General features: G+C 38.5%; 2 long non-coding RNA genes across 2 annotated transcripts; one reads left to right on the forward strand and one right to left on the reverse strand.

The window, feature by feature from the left end:
* Positions 1-1,295: 1,295 nt before the first annotated feature.
* Positions 1,296-2,471, reverse strand: LOC120139340. The gene is made up of 3 exons (XR_005517625.1): positions 2,424-2,471; positions 2,116-2,187; positions 1,296-1,374 (listed from the first exon to the last, which is right to left on the reverse strand). It is a non-coding gene; the product is annotated as an uncharacterized LOC120139340 (long non-coding RNA).
* LOC120139342 lies at positions 1,333-16,028 on the forward strand. The gene is made up of 3 exons (XR_005517627.1): positions 1,333-1,483; positions 9,800-9,805; positions 16,018-16,028. It is a non-coding gene; the product is annotated as an uncharacterized LOC120139342 (long non-coding RNA).
* The last annotated feature ends 1,109 nt before the right edge of the window (positions 16,029-17,137 follow it).

Below are 17,137 nucleotides of genomic sequence, written 5' to 3' on the forward strand. Positions count from 1 at the left end.
ATAACACAAATTCTCATTTAATGGCCAACGGGTGATATTACAAAGCAAAAAAGACCAAAGCTGCTATCATCCCATAACCCAGGCAGTCGATCTCCCCTTGCCAAAACAACGCCACATGATGGTTATGATATAACTCATTTTAAGGGTATTTTGAAACCCTAATTTCATTTTATACTCCCCATAGTCGCTTCCTAAAGAAACAAGGGAGAGAACTCTATCCAAAACTCCCCCTATACTACCGTGGCAATCCACTCCGGCCACCATAGGTCGGCACCAATCGAGGGCTAAGTTAGCCCCAAATGAAACCCCTCCTTATCCATAAGCCGAAAACCAAGCCTAAAGCCCCTAAAACATAACCCTTCAACTTAGATTTAAAATAAATCTAGTGGTTAAGTTCATAAGTTGAAGGCTTTGGCTCGATGGAGATCACAATTCCAGTCAAGAACAAAGGTAGTCTTTTCTTTGATTTTTTTATTTATTTTCGAGGGGTTCTTTGTTCGAAAGTGGTGGGTTTTCTTATTGTTCGAAAGCTTCCTCTTCTCTTTTTTGGTTCGAAAAAAACCCTTTTGTTCGAATATGATGGTTTTTTATTCTCTTTCTCTATTCGAAAAAAAGCTTGCATGTTGATTTATTGTTGTTTATTGGGTGGAAATCATGAGACCTATCAGTATGGGCACCATTTTCCCGACTTATCGGGATTTAGGATTTTTTATGGGGTTTTGGGATTTGGTGAGATTTTCGACTGACTGGGTGGTTTTCTATCACTGTTTGGGTCTGTTGCTGACGACGACGGCGATGTGGAGCTCTGGTGGCGGCTCACACGACGGGAATAATGGAAGATGCACGCGCGCCATCGAACGGCCGGATTTTGATGTTGGTGGAAACTATTGATATTTGTTAGGGTAAACCCCTAAACTCCGGGCGATCTAGACCGTTGATCTCCCTCCAGATCCAACGGTGGAGATTAGAGGCGACTAGAGCTAAAGGTGAAAAACCCTAGTTGTTTGGGTACTGTGGGCTTCATTCTGGGCCTAAACCGAGTGGGCTTGGATGCTGTTGCGGGCTGCATTGTTTCCTGATAGGCTGGCAGGTGGATGGGCTTGGATTCTGTTGTAGTTGGGCCCTTGTAATTTGGTTTGAGCCAATTTGTAATCTGTAAAAATAATAAAAGAAAAAATATTAATAATAATGATAATAATTAAAATAATAATAATAATAATTAATAATAAACAATTAGAACGGGAAAAAAACGGGTGTCTACAACATGCACAAAGCTATATATTATTGGTTGCCTTAATCGTTTTTGCCAATTTTCTTGAACTCCACTCCTGATGCACATATTGCTATAGCTTTATCTAGGCATTCTTTGGTTACCTAATCATACATCACCATCAAGAATACTATTAAACATGTGATTGGGATTGAAAACCATAGGTGAAACAAACTATGAACTAAAATTAAGTCTAAAAGTAAATTTCAAAAAGTAAAAAAGGGGATACTTAAAAATTCAAGAAGTAACAAACAAAATTAATGCAAGACAGTGGCCAAGAAAAAGAAAAAGGATCATTAAGTTCGACAATGGTCTCCTTTTATGTCTTCCTTTACAGTTATAATGCACATATACTAGCTCCTTCTAAGAAGAATCATTCCCGTTTAAGTCCAGCTATTGAACTGTACTTGAGAAACCTTAGTCTTTCGTGAGATCAGATAACGGGCAAGATGATTAAACCTCTAAATATGGCAATGACTGTTTTATTACTTATATTATGTTCCACCATCAAGAGTCATTTATCTTTATCCATCTTTTCAGAGAAGAAAATCTTGTGGAAGAGGGATCTGTTTATGGATCTGCCCAACCATGACAAGATGTTATAATTTAAAAGTAAAGCACTTTCAAATTGAAAAGAATCCATTTATCTAAATATTATTACAAGTTCATATTACTCTTTAGAGATAAACGTACAAATAGTTACCTTCACAAGTTTCCTTGCTTCCTCATCATGACAAGATGTTATAATTTAAAAGTAAAGTACTTTCTAATTGAAAAGAATCCATTTATCTAACTATTATTACAAGTTCATATTACTCTTTAGAGATAAACGTACAAATAGTTACCTTCACAAGTTTCCTTGCTTCCTCATCAACATCTCCACAAAAGAAAGTTGCTGACGTATAACCATGATAACCCTACAATTCCATAAATGACCACTATAAAACATAAAGAGCAGAAGTTGAAAATTGCAGTAGAGAATTATCAGTAAAGAAACAACGAGGTCAACATCTGATAATCTCCTTGGCCAAAAATACACAGAAAAATCAACTCAGAAATATGTGGTAGGCAATTGATTGAATTAAATGAGAAAACTACTTAAGGACAAGCCTCTTCATTCACTCAGAAATAAGAAGTAGAAAATGTTACTTACATTTAGATACACAGTGACATCAATATTGATTATATCACCATCCTGCAAAGAAAATGCAGACTAGGATTTTCTATATTCGTAAAAAATAACATGACAATACAAGAAGCAGTTTAAGAACCTAAACAGAAAGGATCTCCAGTGGACGAGAATCTGGTATGCCATGGCAAATGCATTCATTCACTGAGGTGCAGACACTTTTTGGAAATCCACCATAGCCAAGGGGTGATGGATATTGTCGTAACCGTTTTTTGGTTGGACCCCGAATTGGGATTCGACTTGAAATAATTGGGTTGGGAGTCGCCACCGATCATTTATTTTATGAAAAATGGGTTGATCAGATACCTTATTTCTTACCTGATATGCGTCATACCAAAGATGTGTCGGATTCGGTAGTCGGTTACAGTCAAGGAAAGGTTAGCACCCTTGAACTGCCCTTTCGGTACTATGTAATTTCCAATTGTCTTTAATTAAGAAAATTGAAAGTTTAATTTGAAAGGTAAAATAACGATCCCAAATACTTACCCTTGATAGTTTTAAAAGTGTATCCTTTAGGAAGTCAAGAAACATGTTAGATAAAAATGTAGTAAAAATGAATAAAATAAAGAATGTGAAATAAAAATAAATGCAATAAAGTAGAGAAAATAAAACAGATAAAGAAGATGTAAACAAGATAAATAAAATAAAATAAAGAGGCACAAAAACAAATATAAAAATATATATATAAATAAAATACATAAAATAAAGAAGATAATAACAATAACAATACAAAATAAAAATATAAGATAAAAAAATAAAAGATAAAATGAAATATATAAAATAATAAATATATATAAAATATAATTATAGTAATAAAAATATATATAAATAATAATGATATATGAAAAAGAATTAAAAGTATATATATATAAAAATAACGATAGAATATAAAAAATATAAAAAATATAAAAAAATATCCAAATGAAGATAATTATATATATATATATATATATATATATATATATATATATAAAATAATAAAAATATGCATGTAACAACAAAGGACTATTATAAAACAAAAGTTAAAATTGGGGCCAAATTTGAAAGATAATTAATGTTGATATTGCGCATTAGGGGGGCGAAATGAATGTTTTAACTTTAAGCTTTTCTTCTCTATTTTTCAAAAATCCAAATAATTTTCTAAGATCGGGCCTCGGGATTACTAGATCTACAAGATAGATCTTTAAAAAAAACCTTCCCGTTCATCGGCCAAAAATGATTTTATTTGGGTTTGACTCGAAAAAAAATAATGGAGAAACATACATGCAAAGACTTAAAGCAATAAAGGTACAAGCTTTTACCTTTTCTACTTATTTTCCTCTTCGAGAATCACATTTTTTGCTCCAATTTGCTAGTAATTTCTGCTGTTTATTTCGTATATCGTGTGTTACAAATGGGGAGGATTACATGTATTTATAGTGAAAAAAAACTAACTAATAATAGAATCCTAATGCAACTAGACTCCTTGCTCGGTTGTTGCACGTTTGTTGGTGTGGTTGTTGCTTTAAAAGATATGGTGGTGGAAGAGTCCTCTTAGGAGAGGAACTCTTGCTAGCTCTATCTTTTAAGAAAATTGGTGTCTACAGCTGCCCCTCTTTGTCCTTTTTCATGGAACAAAAAATAGAACAAAGATAAAAAGACACAAATTTTCATTCAATGGAGTTGAAGAATAATTCCCTGTCGAATTGAGTTGTGGATGGCTCCTCCGTGGCGAAATCGAGTCAATCTTGAAATGATTTGAATCAGAATGTGGCTTCTCGTTGTAGTTCACTTTGGTCTTCTTCTCGGTTTAAAGACCTTGGCTAAAAATTCGACTGGAAAGTAATCTCCTGACTCCACAATATGGTTGATATGCCCTCGAGCTGAATGAAACCGAACTCGAAAAGTCTTCGCTGACAGATAGCTTTTCTCGACTTAAGCTATACTGACAGAAAAAAGGCTTCTTGCTACTAAGGCACGGCTAACCCAGATCTTCTTCTCGGCTTGAAAACTTCGATTGCAGCCGGACAATAGTGTGATTGAGGTGTTATCGAGCTGAATGGAATCAAACTCGATAATTTTATTGACAGATAGCCCTTCTTGCCTTGAGCTATGCTGTAAATGATGTGCCTTGGAGCTGAGCATAGTCGAACTCGAAGGTCTTTGTTGACATATAACCCTTTTTTGAGTTGGATTCCTTCGTCATGAAGTTGAAATCCAATCTAGAGATGGATGCTGCTTGTGTGCACGATTCCCTTCGTCGTGAAGTTAAAACCGCGAGTGGCACCTTCATCGTGAAGTTGAGCCTGGTAATTGGATATCCTTTATCGTGAAGTTGAAATCCAAGTAGGTAGTATTGTTCCAAGTCCAATATCCTCCGTCGTGAAGTTAAAATTGGCTCTGGAAAATGTTTGTTGACAGTCAGCCGCCCCTTCGCTGTGAAGTTGAGCTTGTGTTGTCTCGAGTTCAATATCCTTCGATGTGAAGTTAAAATTGACTCTGAATGAAACTGAAAAGTTGTTTGTTGACAATTAGTCTATCATTCGTTGTGAAGTTGAGCTTGTGTTGTCTTGAGTCCAATATCCCTCGCTGTGAAGTTAAAATTAGCTATGAAACTGGGAAGCCTCTTCGTCGTGGAGTTAAGCCTCAAATGGCACGATATCCTCCGTCGTGGAGTTGAAATCATGGATGTGCGGGTACAATATCCTCCGTCGTGGAGATGAAATCGCGGATGACCCCTTCATCGTGAAGTTGAGACTTGACTTGGATATCCTTCGTCATAAAGTTGAAATCCAAGTATTGCATATTGCGGGTGGACACGATTCCCTTCTTCGTGAGGTTGAAACCGTGGATGTCCCTTTTATTGTGAAGTTTGGCTTCGAGCTAGATATCCTCCGTTGCGAGGTTGAAATCTACTCTTGAACAAATTGTGTCGCTTCGAGTTCAATATCCTTCGCCGCGAAGTTGATATTGACTCTAGCTAAGACCTATTTGGAATTTTGATTCTGGAATCTTGAAGTTTCGATCCTTGATCTTGAATTCTTCAAATATTCAAATCTGATGTTTGTTTTTTATCCTTGGTCTGGGAAATGCTTCTCGACCATCTCAAGTATATGCATGAGCCTTGATCGGCTTCCTAGTACATGTACTTTTAATGAATCTTTGTACAGTAATATGCAAATATCTTTTGCATAAGTAAATAAATCATTAAGCTTAAGCTCAATCCAAGATGCTAAAAAGGAATTGGTTTGGAGAAAAAAAGATTGTATTTTATTCATGAGGAAAAAAAGAACAAATAACACATGGAAAATATTCTGGAAGATGAAGACATGATGAGGTGTAAATGAATGTCTTAGATTTCAATAATGTGGGCACTTCTGAGCTGAAAATTCGTTAGGTGACCTTGAATACAGCCTTTGCCAAAGGATCTTTGAGAGTGCGATAACATTCAGGATAGTGCAACTTTTCTCCGACTCGTTGAGTCTGTGGAAAATTCAAATGCCGGGGAGTTTCAACTGTCTGGATTTCTTGAATTATCCAAATCGCCCTTTCGGGTTTTCAACTTAGACTCATCATTGGTTGCAAGACGCCCTTTGCGGGTTTTCATCTTGAACCCACCTTATTTTTTGTTTTTCTTTTTTTGTTATTTTTTCTCTTTTTTCAATTTTTTCAATTTAGGGCGCCCTTTCGGGTTTTCACCCTAAACGTTTTTCATTTTTTTTACTTAGGACGCCCTTTTGGGTTTTCATCCTAAGCAAAGTATTTCTTGACTGCATCCGAATTGATGGGATGTAGCATTTCGGGTCCGTCCATTTCAGCCAGGACAAGGGCTCCTCCGGAGAAGGCCTTTTTCACGACATAAGGTCCTTCCTAATTTGGTGTCCATTTTCCTCGGAAATCTTTCTGGACTGGCAAAATTCTCTTTAGCACCAGATCTCCTTCACGGAATATTCTCGGGCGTACCTTCTTATCATGTTCTCGAATCATTTGTTTCTGATAGATTTGACCATGGTGAATGGCTTTTAGTCTCTTTTCATCTATAATATTAAGCTGGTCATATTTGGATTGCACCCATTCTGCGTCATCCAATTTAACTTCTGTCAAGACCCGTAATGACGGAATTTCTACTTCAATGGGTAGCACTGCTTCCATTCTATAAGCTAATGAAAATGGAGTTGCCCCAGTCGAGGTTTGTACTGAGGTTCGGTAAGCGAACAAAGCGAAAGGCAACTTCTCATGCTAGTCTTTATAGGTCTCGGTCGTTTTCTCCACTATCTTTTTGATGTTTTTGTTTGCTGCTTCTACTGCACCGTTCATCTTTGGTCTGTAGGTAGTAGAATTGTGATGCTTTATGTTGAATTGCTCACAAGCAACTTTCATCATTTTATTGTTCAAGTTTGTAGCATTATCGGTAATGATCCTTTCAGGTAAACCATACCGACATATGATCTCTTTTTTCAAAAACTTGCAAATAACGGATTGAGTGAAACTGACATAGGAAGCAACCTCTACCCACTTGGTGAAATAATCGATGGCTACAAGGATAAAACGATGACCATTCGAAGCCTTCGGATGGATTTGCTTAATAACATCCATGCCCCACATAGAGAAAGGCCATGGTGACGTCATGACATGAAGTGGATGAGGTGGAACATTTATTTTATCTCCGTAAATCTGACATTTATGACATCTTCTAGCATAGTTAATGCAATCACTTTCCAGTGTGGACCAGAAATATCCGCATCTCATTATTTGTCTCGACATCATATGTCCATTTGCATGTGCTCCACAAACTCTGTCATGTACTTCTTCCATTATCATTTTTGCCTCTTCAGTATCGACGCACCTTAACAGAACTTGATTATGGCTTTTCTTGTACAAGACCTCCCCATCAAGGACGTATCCAGCTGACATCCTTCTAATGGTTCTTTTATCAGTTTCAGTGGCTTCCTCTGGATAACTTCGATGCTTGATATACTGCAAAATGTCGTAGTACCAAGGCTCAGTGTCTTTTACTTCTTCAATCTGGTAGCAATGAACGGGTACTCATACAACTGCATGTTAATTGGCATCATTTCAGACTCCGCGCTAACTTTGAATACGGCTGCCAAGGTAGCCAAAGCATCAGCCATTTGATTTTCTTCTCTCGGCACATAGTGGAAGGTAACTTCATCGAATTCTTCGAGCAGGTTCAGTATTAGCTTCCGGTATTCTATCAATTTTGTATCTTTGGTTTCCCATTCTCCACGGAGCTGATAGATTACTAATGTCGAATCTCCGTATATCCGCAAGGTCTTTATATTTTGCCCCAGTGCAGCTCGAATTCCCAAGACACATGCTTCATACTCTGTCATGTTATTGGTACAATCGAAGTTCAGTCTGCTGGTAAATGGGTAGTGACTCCCTTTTGGAGAGATCAGTATTGCCCCGATGCCATGTCCTAATGCATTGGATACCCCATCGAAGTACATTCTCCAGGAATTATCTGTCGAAGTACTTGTTTCTTCTAAAGATAAAGCCATCAAGTCTTCATTTGGGAAATCAAAGTCTAATGGCTCATAATTCTCATCAGTTCTGCTTGCCAAGAAATCTGATATGGCACTTCCTTTTATGGCCTTCTGGCTCACGTAGTTGATGTTGAATTCAGACAATAACATTTGCCATCGGGCTAACCTTCCAGATAGAGCAGGCACACCCATCATGTATTTTAGTGGATTCATCTTGGAAATCAGCCAAGTGGTATGATACAACATATATTGTCAGAGTCTTTTTGTAGCCCAAACTAAAGCACAACAAACCTTCTCAATAGGAGGATACCTGACCTTACAATCAGTGAACTTTTTGCTTAAATAGTATATGGCTCTTTCCTTTCTTCCAGATTCGTCATGTTGACCCAGGACACACCCTATTGAGTTCTCGAATATGGATAGATACAAGAAAAGAGGTTTACCTAGGATGGGGGACATTAAGATGGGAGTATGAGACAAGTACTTTTACCTTCTCGAATGCAATCTGACAGTTTTCATCCCATGCTCCAGGGCTGTTCTTTCGGAGAATGCGAAAGATTGGATCACACTTATCGGTTAACTGAGATATGAACCGAGCTATGTAATTCAATCTACCTAAAAACCTCAGACCTCTTTTTGTGTTTAAGGTGGAGGTAGATTCTGGATAGCCTTAACTTTGTCGGGATCAACCTCAATACCTTTTCTGCTGACCACGAAGCCTAACAGTTTTCCGGACGTCACCCCAAAAGTACACTTGCTAGGGTTTAGTCGTAGCTGGAACTTCCTCAATCTCTGGAAGAGCTTTCTCAAATGCTCGACATGTTCATTTTCGGTCTGTGCTTTGACAATCGTGTCGTCGATATAAACCTCGATTTTTTTATGCATCATGTCATGGAACAGGGTCACCATGTCTCTCTGGTATGTTGCCCCAGCGTCCTTTAATCCGAAAGGCATCACTTTGTAACAGAAAGTTCCTCATATTGTGACGAAAGTGGTCTTCTCCATGTCTTCAGGGTGCATCTTGATCTGATTGTACCCCGAGAATCCATCCATGAATGAAAAGTAGTTGTTCCCGGCTGTATTGTCCACCAGGTGTCTCTGTGTGGCAGAGGAAAGTTGTCCTTGATACTTGCCTTGTTAAGGTCCCGGTAATCGATACACATACGTACTTTCCCGTCCTTCTTCGGTACAAGCACTATGTTAGCCACCCAATCTGGATATTTGGCCACTTGAAGAAAATCGGCATCAAATTGTTTCTTGACTTCTTCCTTGATCTTAAGGAACATTTCTGGTCGCATCCTTCTCAGTTTCGGCTGCACTAGTTTACATTCTAGTTTGATAGGCAATTTGTGGACTACCATATCTGTGTCAAATCCCGGCATGTCTTGATATGACCAGGTGAACACCTCTCTGTACTCCTGAAGTAAGAGTATTAGGTTGTGGCTTACTTCTGTCGAAAGAGTTGTGCCGATTTTAACCTCTTTTTAGTATTCCTTAGTGCCCAGATTTAAGATTTCGATTGTCTCTTTATGGGGCAGTATTTGTTTATCTTCTCTTTCTACTATTCTCAACAATTCGGTAGGCAAGTTACATTCCTCTTCAGTGTCTCATTCATCAAATTCCCCAAGACAAATAGCTGATTCAAAATCTACCTCCGGATCAGGATCATTAGTGCCTACATTATTGTTATTGGGGATCTGAAAGAAGGGAAAATGTGCATGTGTGAGAGGAAAATATCCCACATGAAATAATCAAGAATTAAATTCGAGAGAAAGGAAATGAAGTACTGAAATAAAGAAGATAGACAATGAATTCAAAAGGAAATAAAGGAAATTTTGTTTGCCATGGGAAGAGAAAAATGTATCTTTTATTGAACTTAAACCAAATTTTTATTCGCCCTTACAAAAGATTACCTATTGCCCCGGGTATAGGCAAATAGGGGTAGTTCGAATATTACTCTGAAAGACTCTTGTAAACCACATGTAGTTATTCGACCGACCAACTTCTAGGCACGAACCTAGGTGGCAGAGGGCATATCCCAAATTCATCTTCGCTGTAAGCATTTCCAGTGGTCACGGCATTGATGCTCAGATCTTCCAAATTCGTTTCTAAGTCTGATAAGGTGGTCTCAAATACATAACCACCTGACTTGAATGTGTGGCAAAGAGGCGAAAATATCATGGGTTCCCATTGAAGTTCACTTCCAATCAGCCTGGCTAGTCTTCTCTCTCGGTTCTTCTGAATTTCTTTTCTCTTCTCATGGTAACTGGGTTGAAAGCTGAGCCCAAACGGTCTGGCTTTGAAATAGGAAGGACTGGATCAATCCTCCTTTGCAGAAACTTCCCAAACCCTTTTCCAGTCTTGGCACCTCATCCCAATGTTTGCATGATCTCCATCCTGGTACACTTGGAAAGCCGGGGTCCAGGAATCGTTCTTCCTTCTGCCACAAAGGTGGCATTCACAAATTCCAAGGAATGGAATGAACATTCCACCGCTTCTTCATCTACTCCGATGTATGGGGCCTCCGTGGTCACACTTGCCATAATATCTTCCTCAGCATTGATAATTACTAAGGCCCCGTAATAACAAATTTAACCTTTTGGTGCAGTGTGGATGGTACTGCACCAGCTTGATGAATCCATGGCCTTCCCAAAAGACAGTTGTAAGAAGGCATAATATCCATCACCAGAAACTCAATGTTGTAGGTGGCTGGTCCGATCGTTAGCGGTACCTCAATCTTGCCAATTACTCTCTCTTGGTCCCGTCAAATACTCGGGCCACGTTCTGGAAGGCTCTCATATGAGAGGTATCTATTGGCAGCCTCTTCAATGTCACCAAAGGCATCACGTTCAAGGCTGAGCCGTTATCGATCAACACACTCGGTAAGGCATGCCCTTTATAATAAGTAGTGATGTGTAATGCCTTAGTTTGGCCTCTTTCTCCGGATGGAATCTCATCATCTGAGAATGAGATGAGATTATCAGCTTGAATATTACTTACCAAGCGATCCATCTTGCTGACTGGTATGTCTTGTGGCACAAACGTTTGATTCAGGACTTTCAACAATGCCTCCCGATGTGCTTCAGGTTTAATAAAAGTGCCAACATTGAAGTGCGCATTGGCAAGCTGTGGAGCTGTTCTACAATACTGTACTCGCTATGCTTCAAGAATTTGAGGAATTCTTTAGCTTCCTTCTCCTTTATAGGTTCATTGATAGCCAATATATCTTCCTTGAAGGGCTCTAGTGGTCTTTGCCCCACCTTGCTGTCACATTCTTTGGAAGCTCTTACCTGGCATTCGTACTTCCAAGGCACTTGTCGACTATCCTTGTATTGAAAAGGTCGAGGTGCCGTGATCACCACCTTTTCTTGCAGAGTTGATGTTATCATCTTTGGTTTAGGAGTAATAACCAAAGGACTACCCCTACCGAGTCTTTTGTCTGGTGATTCTCCGGTAGCGTAAACATCTGCCTCCAGGGAATCCTGAACTTCTTCGTAAAACTCCAACTCTTTTTGGTCCATCATGAGCTGGACTAATATCCTGAATTCAGAGCATTCTTGCACTTTATGTCCCTCTTCATTGTGATAACAACAATAGTTACCACCTTCACCCTTTGCTGCACATGACTGTGGTGTAAGAAGCTCTGCCTTTACCATTTGGCTCCATACCCAAGCCAGAGGAGCTTTGACTTCTGAAACACTGGTTTTAATTCTCCTACCATTTTTGGTGGTGATTGCATTAATTTCGGTCTCCGGATGATTAGGCAATGGATTATGGGCAACGTTTGGTGTTTCAGAGTCGAAAGTGATCCAATTCCTGTTATGCATTCGTTGTACAAGCCTCTTGAATGTGAGACAACCTTCGATTGAATGTCCCTACACACTGCCATGATATTCGCGGTGAGCTTTTTCTTCATACCATCTCGGGTACGGGGGCTTCATCGGATCCATTGGGTAAGGCGACACTACATGAGTATCGAAGAGTTGTTGATATAGCTCTTTATATGTCATGGGAATGGGATCGATCTGCTCCCTTTCTTTCCTTGGTTCTCTCTGAGCTTGGTTTGAAGTACCAGATGGTACAGCTGTAGTGTTTTTTGAGCTTGAGACCATAACACCCTTGTTGACGTTGTAAGTGTTGACATTGTTGATCTCTCGGTCTTTGTTCTTCGTGGGAGGATTTTTACTAGAGTCTCCTCCCTCAATTTTTCCTTGTTTAATGGCCAACTCAATCATTTCACCGGCCATGACTAGGTCTGAAAAACCTCCCGACGTAATTGCCACCAGGTGCCCGAAGTAAGGTGTCTTCAGGGTTTATACAAACAACTTTCTAGTCTCATTTTCATCCAAGGGTGGATGAACCTACACAGACAAATCCCTCCAACGATGTGTGTATTGTCGGAAACTCTCGTTGTGCTTCTTTTCCAGGCCTTGTAGCATAACTCGATCTAGTCTCATATCATTAATATATTTGTATTACTCCAGGAAAGACTTGGCTAGGTCTTTCCATGTCTTGATATGAGTTTGGTTGAGTTGGTTGTATCATCGGATAGCTGAACCGGAACAGGCTCTCCTGAAAGCAGTGGATCAAGAGTTGGTCATTATCTCCATATCATGTCATCTTTCGACAGAACATAATGATATGGGCTGATGGGCAGCTGTTCCCATCGAACTTCTCAAACTCAGGAACTTTAAACTTTGGCGGAAGCACCAAATTTGGAACTAGGCTTAGCTCTCTTGCGTCCACTCCATAATAATCATGGTCCCCTTGGACCATCTTCATTCGATCTTCTAACATCTTGATCTTCTCTTCCATCTTTCTTGCTTTTTCATCTTTATTGAAATCCGGGATATTGTAATCATCCGGATGATTATCAGGATTAGTTGTGGAAGTTTGCACCTTTACAGCATATGATGTTTTTCCTTTGACAGCATAGGAGTTTTCTTATGGTTTGGGTAAGATCCCGGGTGAAATAACCACTTGTGGGGTTGGTGATATGGTTAACCCCTCGGAGGGACTTCCCCCTACTGCACTAGCTTGTTGTAATCCCGATAACTTGGCTACAATTTGGTCGACCAAGGACTCCTGGTTTTTCTTGATGGACTCTGATTGTTTTGAGCCATTTTATCTTCTAGTTCTTTTTGCAGTCTTGCCATGTTCTCCTCGAGTTTTTCCATTTTGTACTCCATTTGTCTCTTCTTTGCTTGAGTATTATGTGGATGATGCGTATTTAATGCTTGCGGTGGTAAATTTGGTGTTTGCTCTTTCCATTTCTGAGACATGTTCTGTTAGTTAATATGAATGTAAAAACATGGAAAATATAAAAATAAACATGAAATATAAAATGCAAAGTATGCAATGCACAATGTATGCAATTTAGAGGCATTGATCCAGAAAAGTGTCTATTATTATAAATAATCCTTATTTAGACAGAAATGTTTTATCTTGTAAGAGACATAAAAAAACAATCAAAGGTACGTTCAGACTAAATCCTCTAAACCCCAAACAGCTTCAGTAGGTTGACAAGTTTTCTACCTTCATCTATCATTGGTTTAATGCCTTGTCGAACCACTCCAGCTTCCCTTGCCAGGCCGTGAATATGACAGACTGCTTTTTGCACTTGATCCAGGAAATCTCGGATGACTGCGTCTCTAGCTTTCACCCTTTGTTGTGCTTGCTCCCAAAGGAAACGCCACTGCAGACCTCCGTCGAAGGGTACTATCTGAAGCTTGGCTGCTTGCTTCTTGAATCCATCCACAATAACTTCTAACTCAAATATTGTTTTTCCATCTCTCTCATGTTGTTTTTCTAGGTCAGCCATCTGGATTCTCAAGCATTGATTTTGATGCTGACTGTTTGCTAAGCGTCTCTGAGCAATTTTTAGTTGTTCTTTCCAAGCTCTTTTATCAGACCCCTCAAACTTTCTTTTTAAGCTATGAACTTCATCTTTCCAGTATTCAGAGGTTACTTTCAACTTGGAATTATCCTTGACTTTATCTTAATACCCTTTTCTCAAATCCTCGAGCTCAAAACGGACTCTTTTCTGTTCTCTTTCCAGCTTATCTGCTCTATCTTTCTGAGATTCAACATCTAGCTTCCATTGATAACGTTTAGCTTCCAGTTCTTTAACCTTCTGTTTCAGCTCGTTATTCACAGCTTCAAACTCTACCTTAGCTATCTCAAGTTCAGAAGGGACACGCCTGAGATGCTCCTCCATGGTCTGGGTGTCTTCACATTCTGGCACCGTGATGTTATCATTCTTTCTCAGTCTTCGCCACTCCACATAATCCGGAGTAAGTATCTCTCTGGCAGCCACAAATCCAACCGACATACTTTCTTCCACGAATCAACTGCTTCCTTGATCCTCTTCTTATAAATGTCACCATTATACACAAACTCTGATCTAGCTAGCCCGCATGTTACCGGGACAAACTGACGTGCCCCATACTGTCTAAGTGCTAACAACGGAGCATACCCAACTGCACCCCAAAGTCCAAGTAAGTTCATAGTATCAGAATCCCCACACCGAAAAAGAACGTCACCGAGGAACAACCAGGGGGCTCTCCAGGTAATATCCCGATCCTGAAGATGTGTAAAACCTTTCATCCACTTTTCCTTTGAAGCACCTTCATGCCATTTCCTAGTGATGAATTCTCCCAAAGGTGAATAGGTAGTGCTGAATCGGCGATAGGCTACCCCATTAGTCTTCCAAAAGTGGCTGTAAATACAGACTTGAAGGAATTGAATACACCCAATGAACCTTTCTCTGCCAGTTCTTCTGTAATGGTTGAGAGATCGAAATGTTTCAGCTAAGATGGCCGGTGCTGAGTTGACTCACCTTGGAAGTTGTTCGAATAGCTCTACCACGGCTGCGTCGATGCAGCCCAAAGTCTTCGGAAAGACAACCAGATCGTACAGACCTAGTGAAAAAAGGTCTATAATCTTCCATTCATCAGGGTAGTTCTTCATTAGTTGCCTTATGTGAATCCACTCGATTCTTTCCCCGTTACCTTTGTGTCGAAGTCGATCAGTCACCCATTTTTCATCAACCCCTGCAATCTTAGCTAGTCCGTTCTTGAAAGGCTGACTCTTGATGTGTTTGATATATGCCCTCTAGTATGATGTTTTCGCAGTGCAGTAGGGTAGTATACTCTTCAATTGTGGGCACCATGTCCTCCCGGTTAAAGGTGAAACAACTATATCCCGGGTTCCAGAATTGAATTAATGCTCGGAGCAGGGGGTTCATCAGTCTTGACATGGAGTAAGAGGGAAATATCACCATATCGTTGGCTGAACTTCTGCTTTCTGTCATTCCCCCAATTGTCCCAAATATTTCGCAGTTCTTGGACATCGTTTTGTTTCAGGCTGACAGATGCGTAACTAACAAGCTCTGACACATAATTTCCCTGAAGACTGTCTCACTTCTCTTTCCGAGTCTTCTTGGACCATAGTCGTGCCTCAGCGTTTTTAATCTCTTGTATTACAACACCTTTGTTCATTAATTCATATTTATTTTGTGTTTAACATACGCTTTTTAATGATCAATAACCTCTTGTTATGATGCAAATGCTAGAAAACAAACACAAAAGCAAAAGGATTAGTAAAATAAAAAATAAAAAAATGACGAAAGAAAAAAAAACACAAAAAAGAAAATGGTTAGGGTAAAAATATCTTAGGTTTTGGAATGTGGTTTGGGGTAGGCTCTAATTCTCCATGGTTTCCCGGTTTAGGTTCTAAAAACGATACTCGAGTTCTCCGGTGCCCCCTTGGGCTTGCCAGACCCTTAGTCTTAAACTCATCACAGGCTTGTGTGGACTAAGTTAAACTCGAGAGGACACATTTCCTTATGCCCGCACGGTGAATAAATTCACACGAAGACATAAGGTATATGAATCCCGAAGGCTACTTGCTATACCCGCACGGTGAATAAATTCACATGAAGGCGTTGCTTTCACCCCCACTTAAGACAGGGTTTGGAGCTCGGGTATAGAGCCTTAAATGAAAAAGATTTGAAGGCTGAAATCACGAGAAAATAATTAGTATAACTATTTACCCGAAAATATAATCAAAAGTAAGTAAAAAATGATCGAAATGTTACCTTAAAATTTAAACTTACCTTTTTCGTTAAAAAGAAAACTGGAAATTACCTTTTGCCTGACTCACTTACCTGTCCCCAGCGGAGTCGCCAATCTATCATAATCGTTTTTCAGTTGGGCCCCGAATTGGGCTTCGACTTGAAATAATTGGGTTGGGAGTCGCCACCGATCATTTATTTTATGAAAAATGGGTTGATCGGATACCTTATTACTTACTTGATCTGCGTCGTAACAAAGATGTGTCGATTCGGTAGTCGGTTACAGTCAAGGAAGGGTTAGCACCCTTGAACTGCCCTTTCGGTACTATGTAATTTCCAATTGTCTTTAATTAAGAAAATTGAAAGTTTAACTTGAAAGGTAAAATAACGATCCCAAATACTTACCCTTGATAGTTTTAAAAGAGTACCCTTTAGGAAGTCAAGAAACATGTTAGATAAAAATGTAGTAAAAATGATAAAATAAGAAGGTGAAATAAAAATAAATGCAATAAAGTAGATAAATAAAACAGATAAAGAAGATGTAAGCAAGATAAATAAAATAAAATAAAGAGGCACAAAAACAAATATAAAAATATATCTATAAATAAAATACATAAAATAAAGAAGATAATAACAATACAAAAATAAAAATATAAGATAAGATAAGATAAAAAAATAAAAGATAAAATGAAATATATAAAATAATAAATATATATAACATATAATAGCAATAAAAATATAATAAATAATAATGATATATGAAAAAGAATTAAAAGTATATATATATATAACGATAGAATATAGAAAATAAAAAATATATAAAAAAAAATAGCCAATTGAAGATAATTAATATATATATATATATATAATAAGAATAATAAAAAATATGCAGGTAACAACAAAGGACTATTATAAAAGAAAAGCTAAAATTGGAGCAAAATTTGAAAGACAATTAACTTTGATATTGCGCATTAGGGGGCAAAATGAATATTTTAACTTTAAGATTTTCTTCTCTATTTTTCGAAATTCCAAATAATTTTCTAAGATCGGGCCTCGAGATTACTAAAACTACAAGATAGATCTTTAAAAAAACCTTCCCGTTCATCGGCCAAAAATTA

The sequence above is a fragment of the Hibiscus syriacus genome, unplaced genomic scaffold (genome assembly GCF_006381635.1).
Source record: "Hibiscus syriacus cultivar Baekdansim isolate YM2019G1 unplaced genomic scaffold, ASM638163v2 tig00110744_pilon, whole genome shotgun sequence".
NCBI lineage: Eukaryota > Viridiplantae > Streptophyta > Magnoliopsida > Malvales > Malvaceae > Hibiscus > Hibiscus syriacus.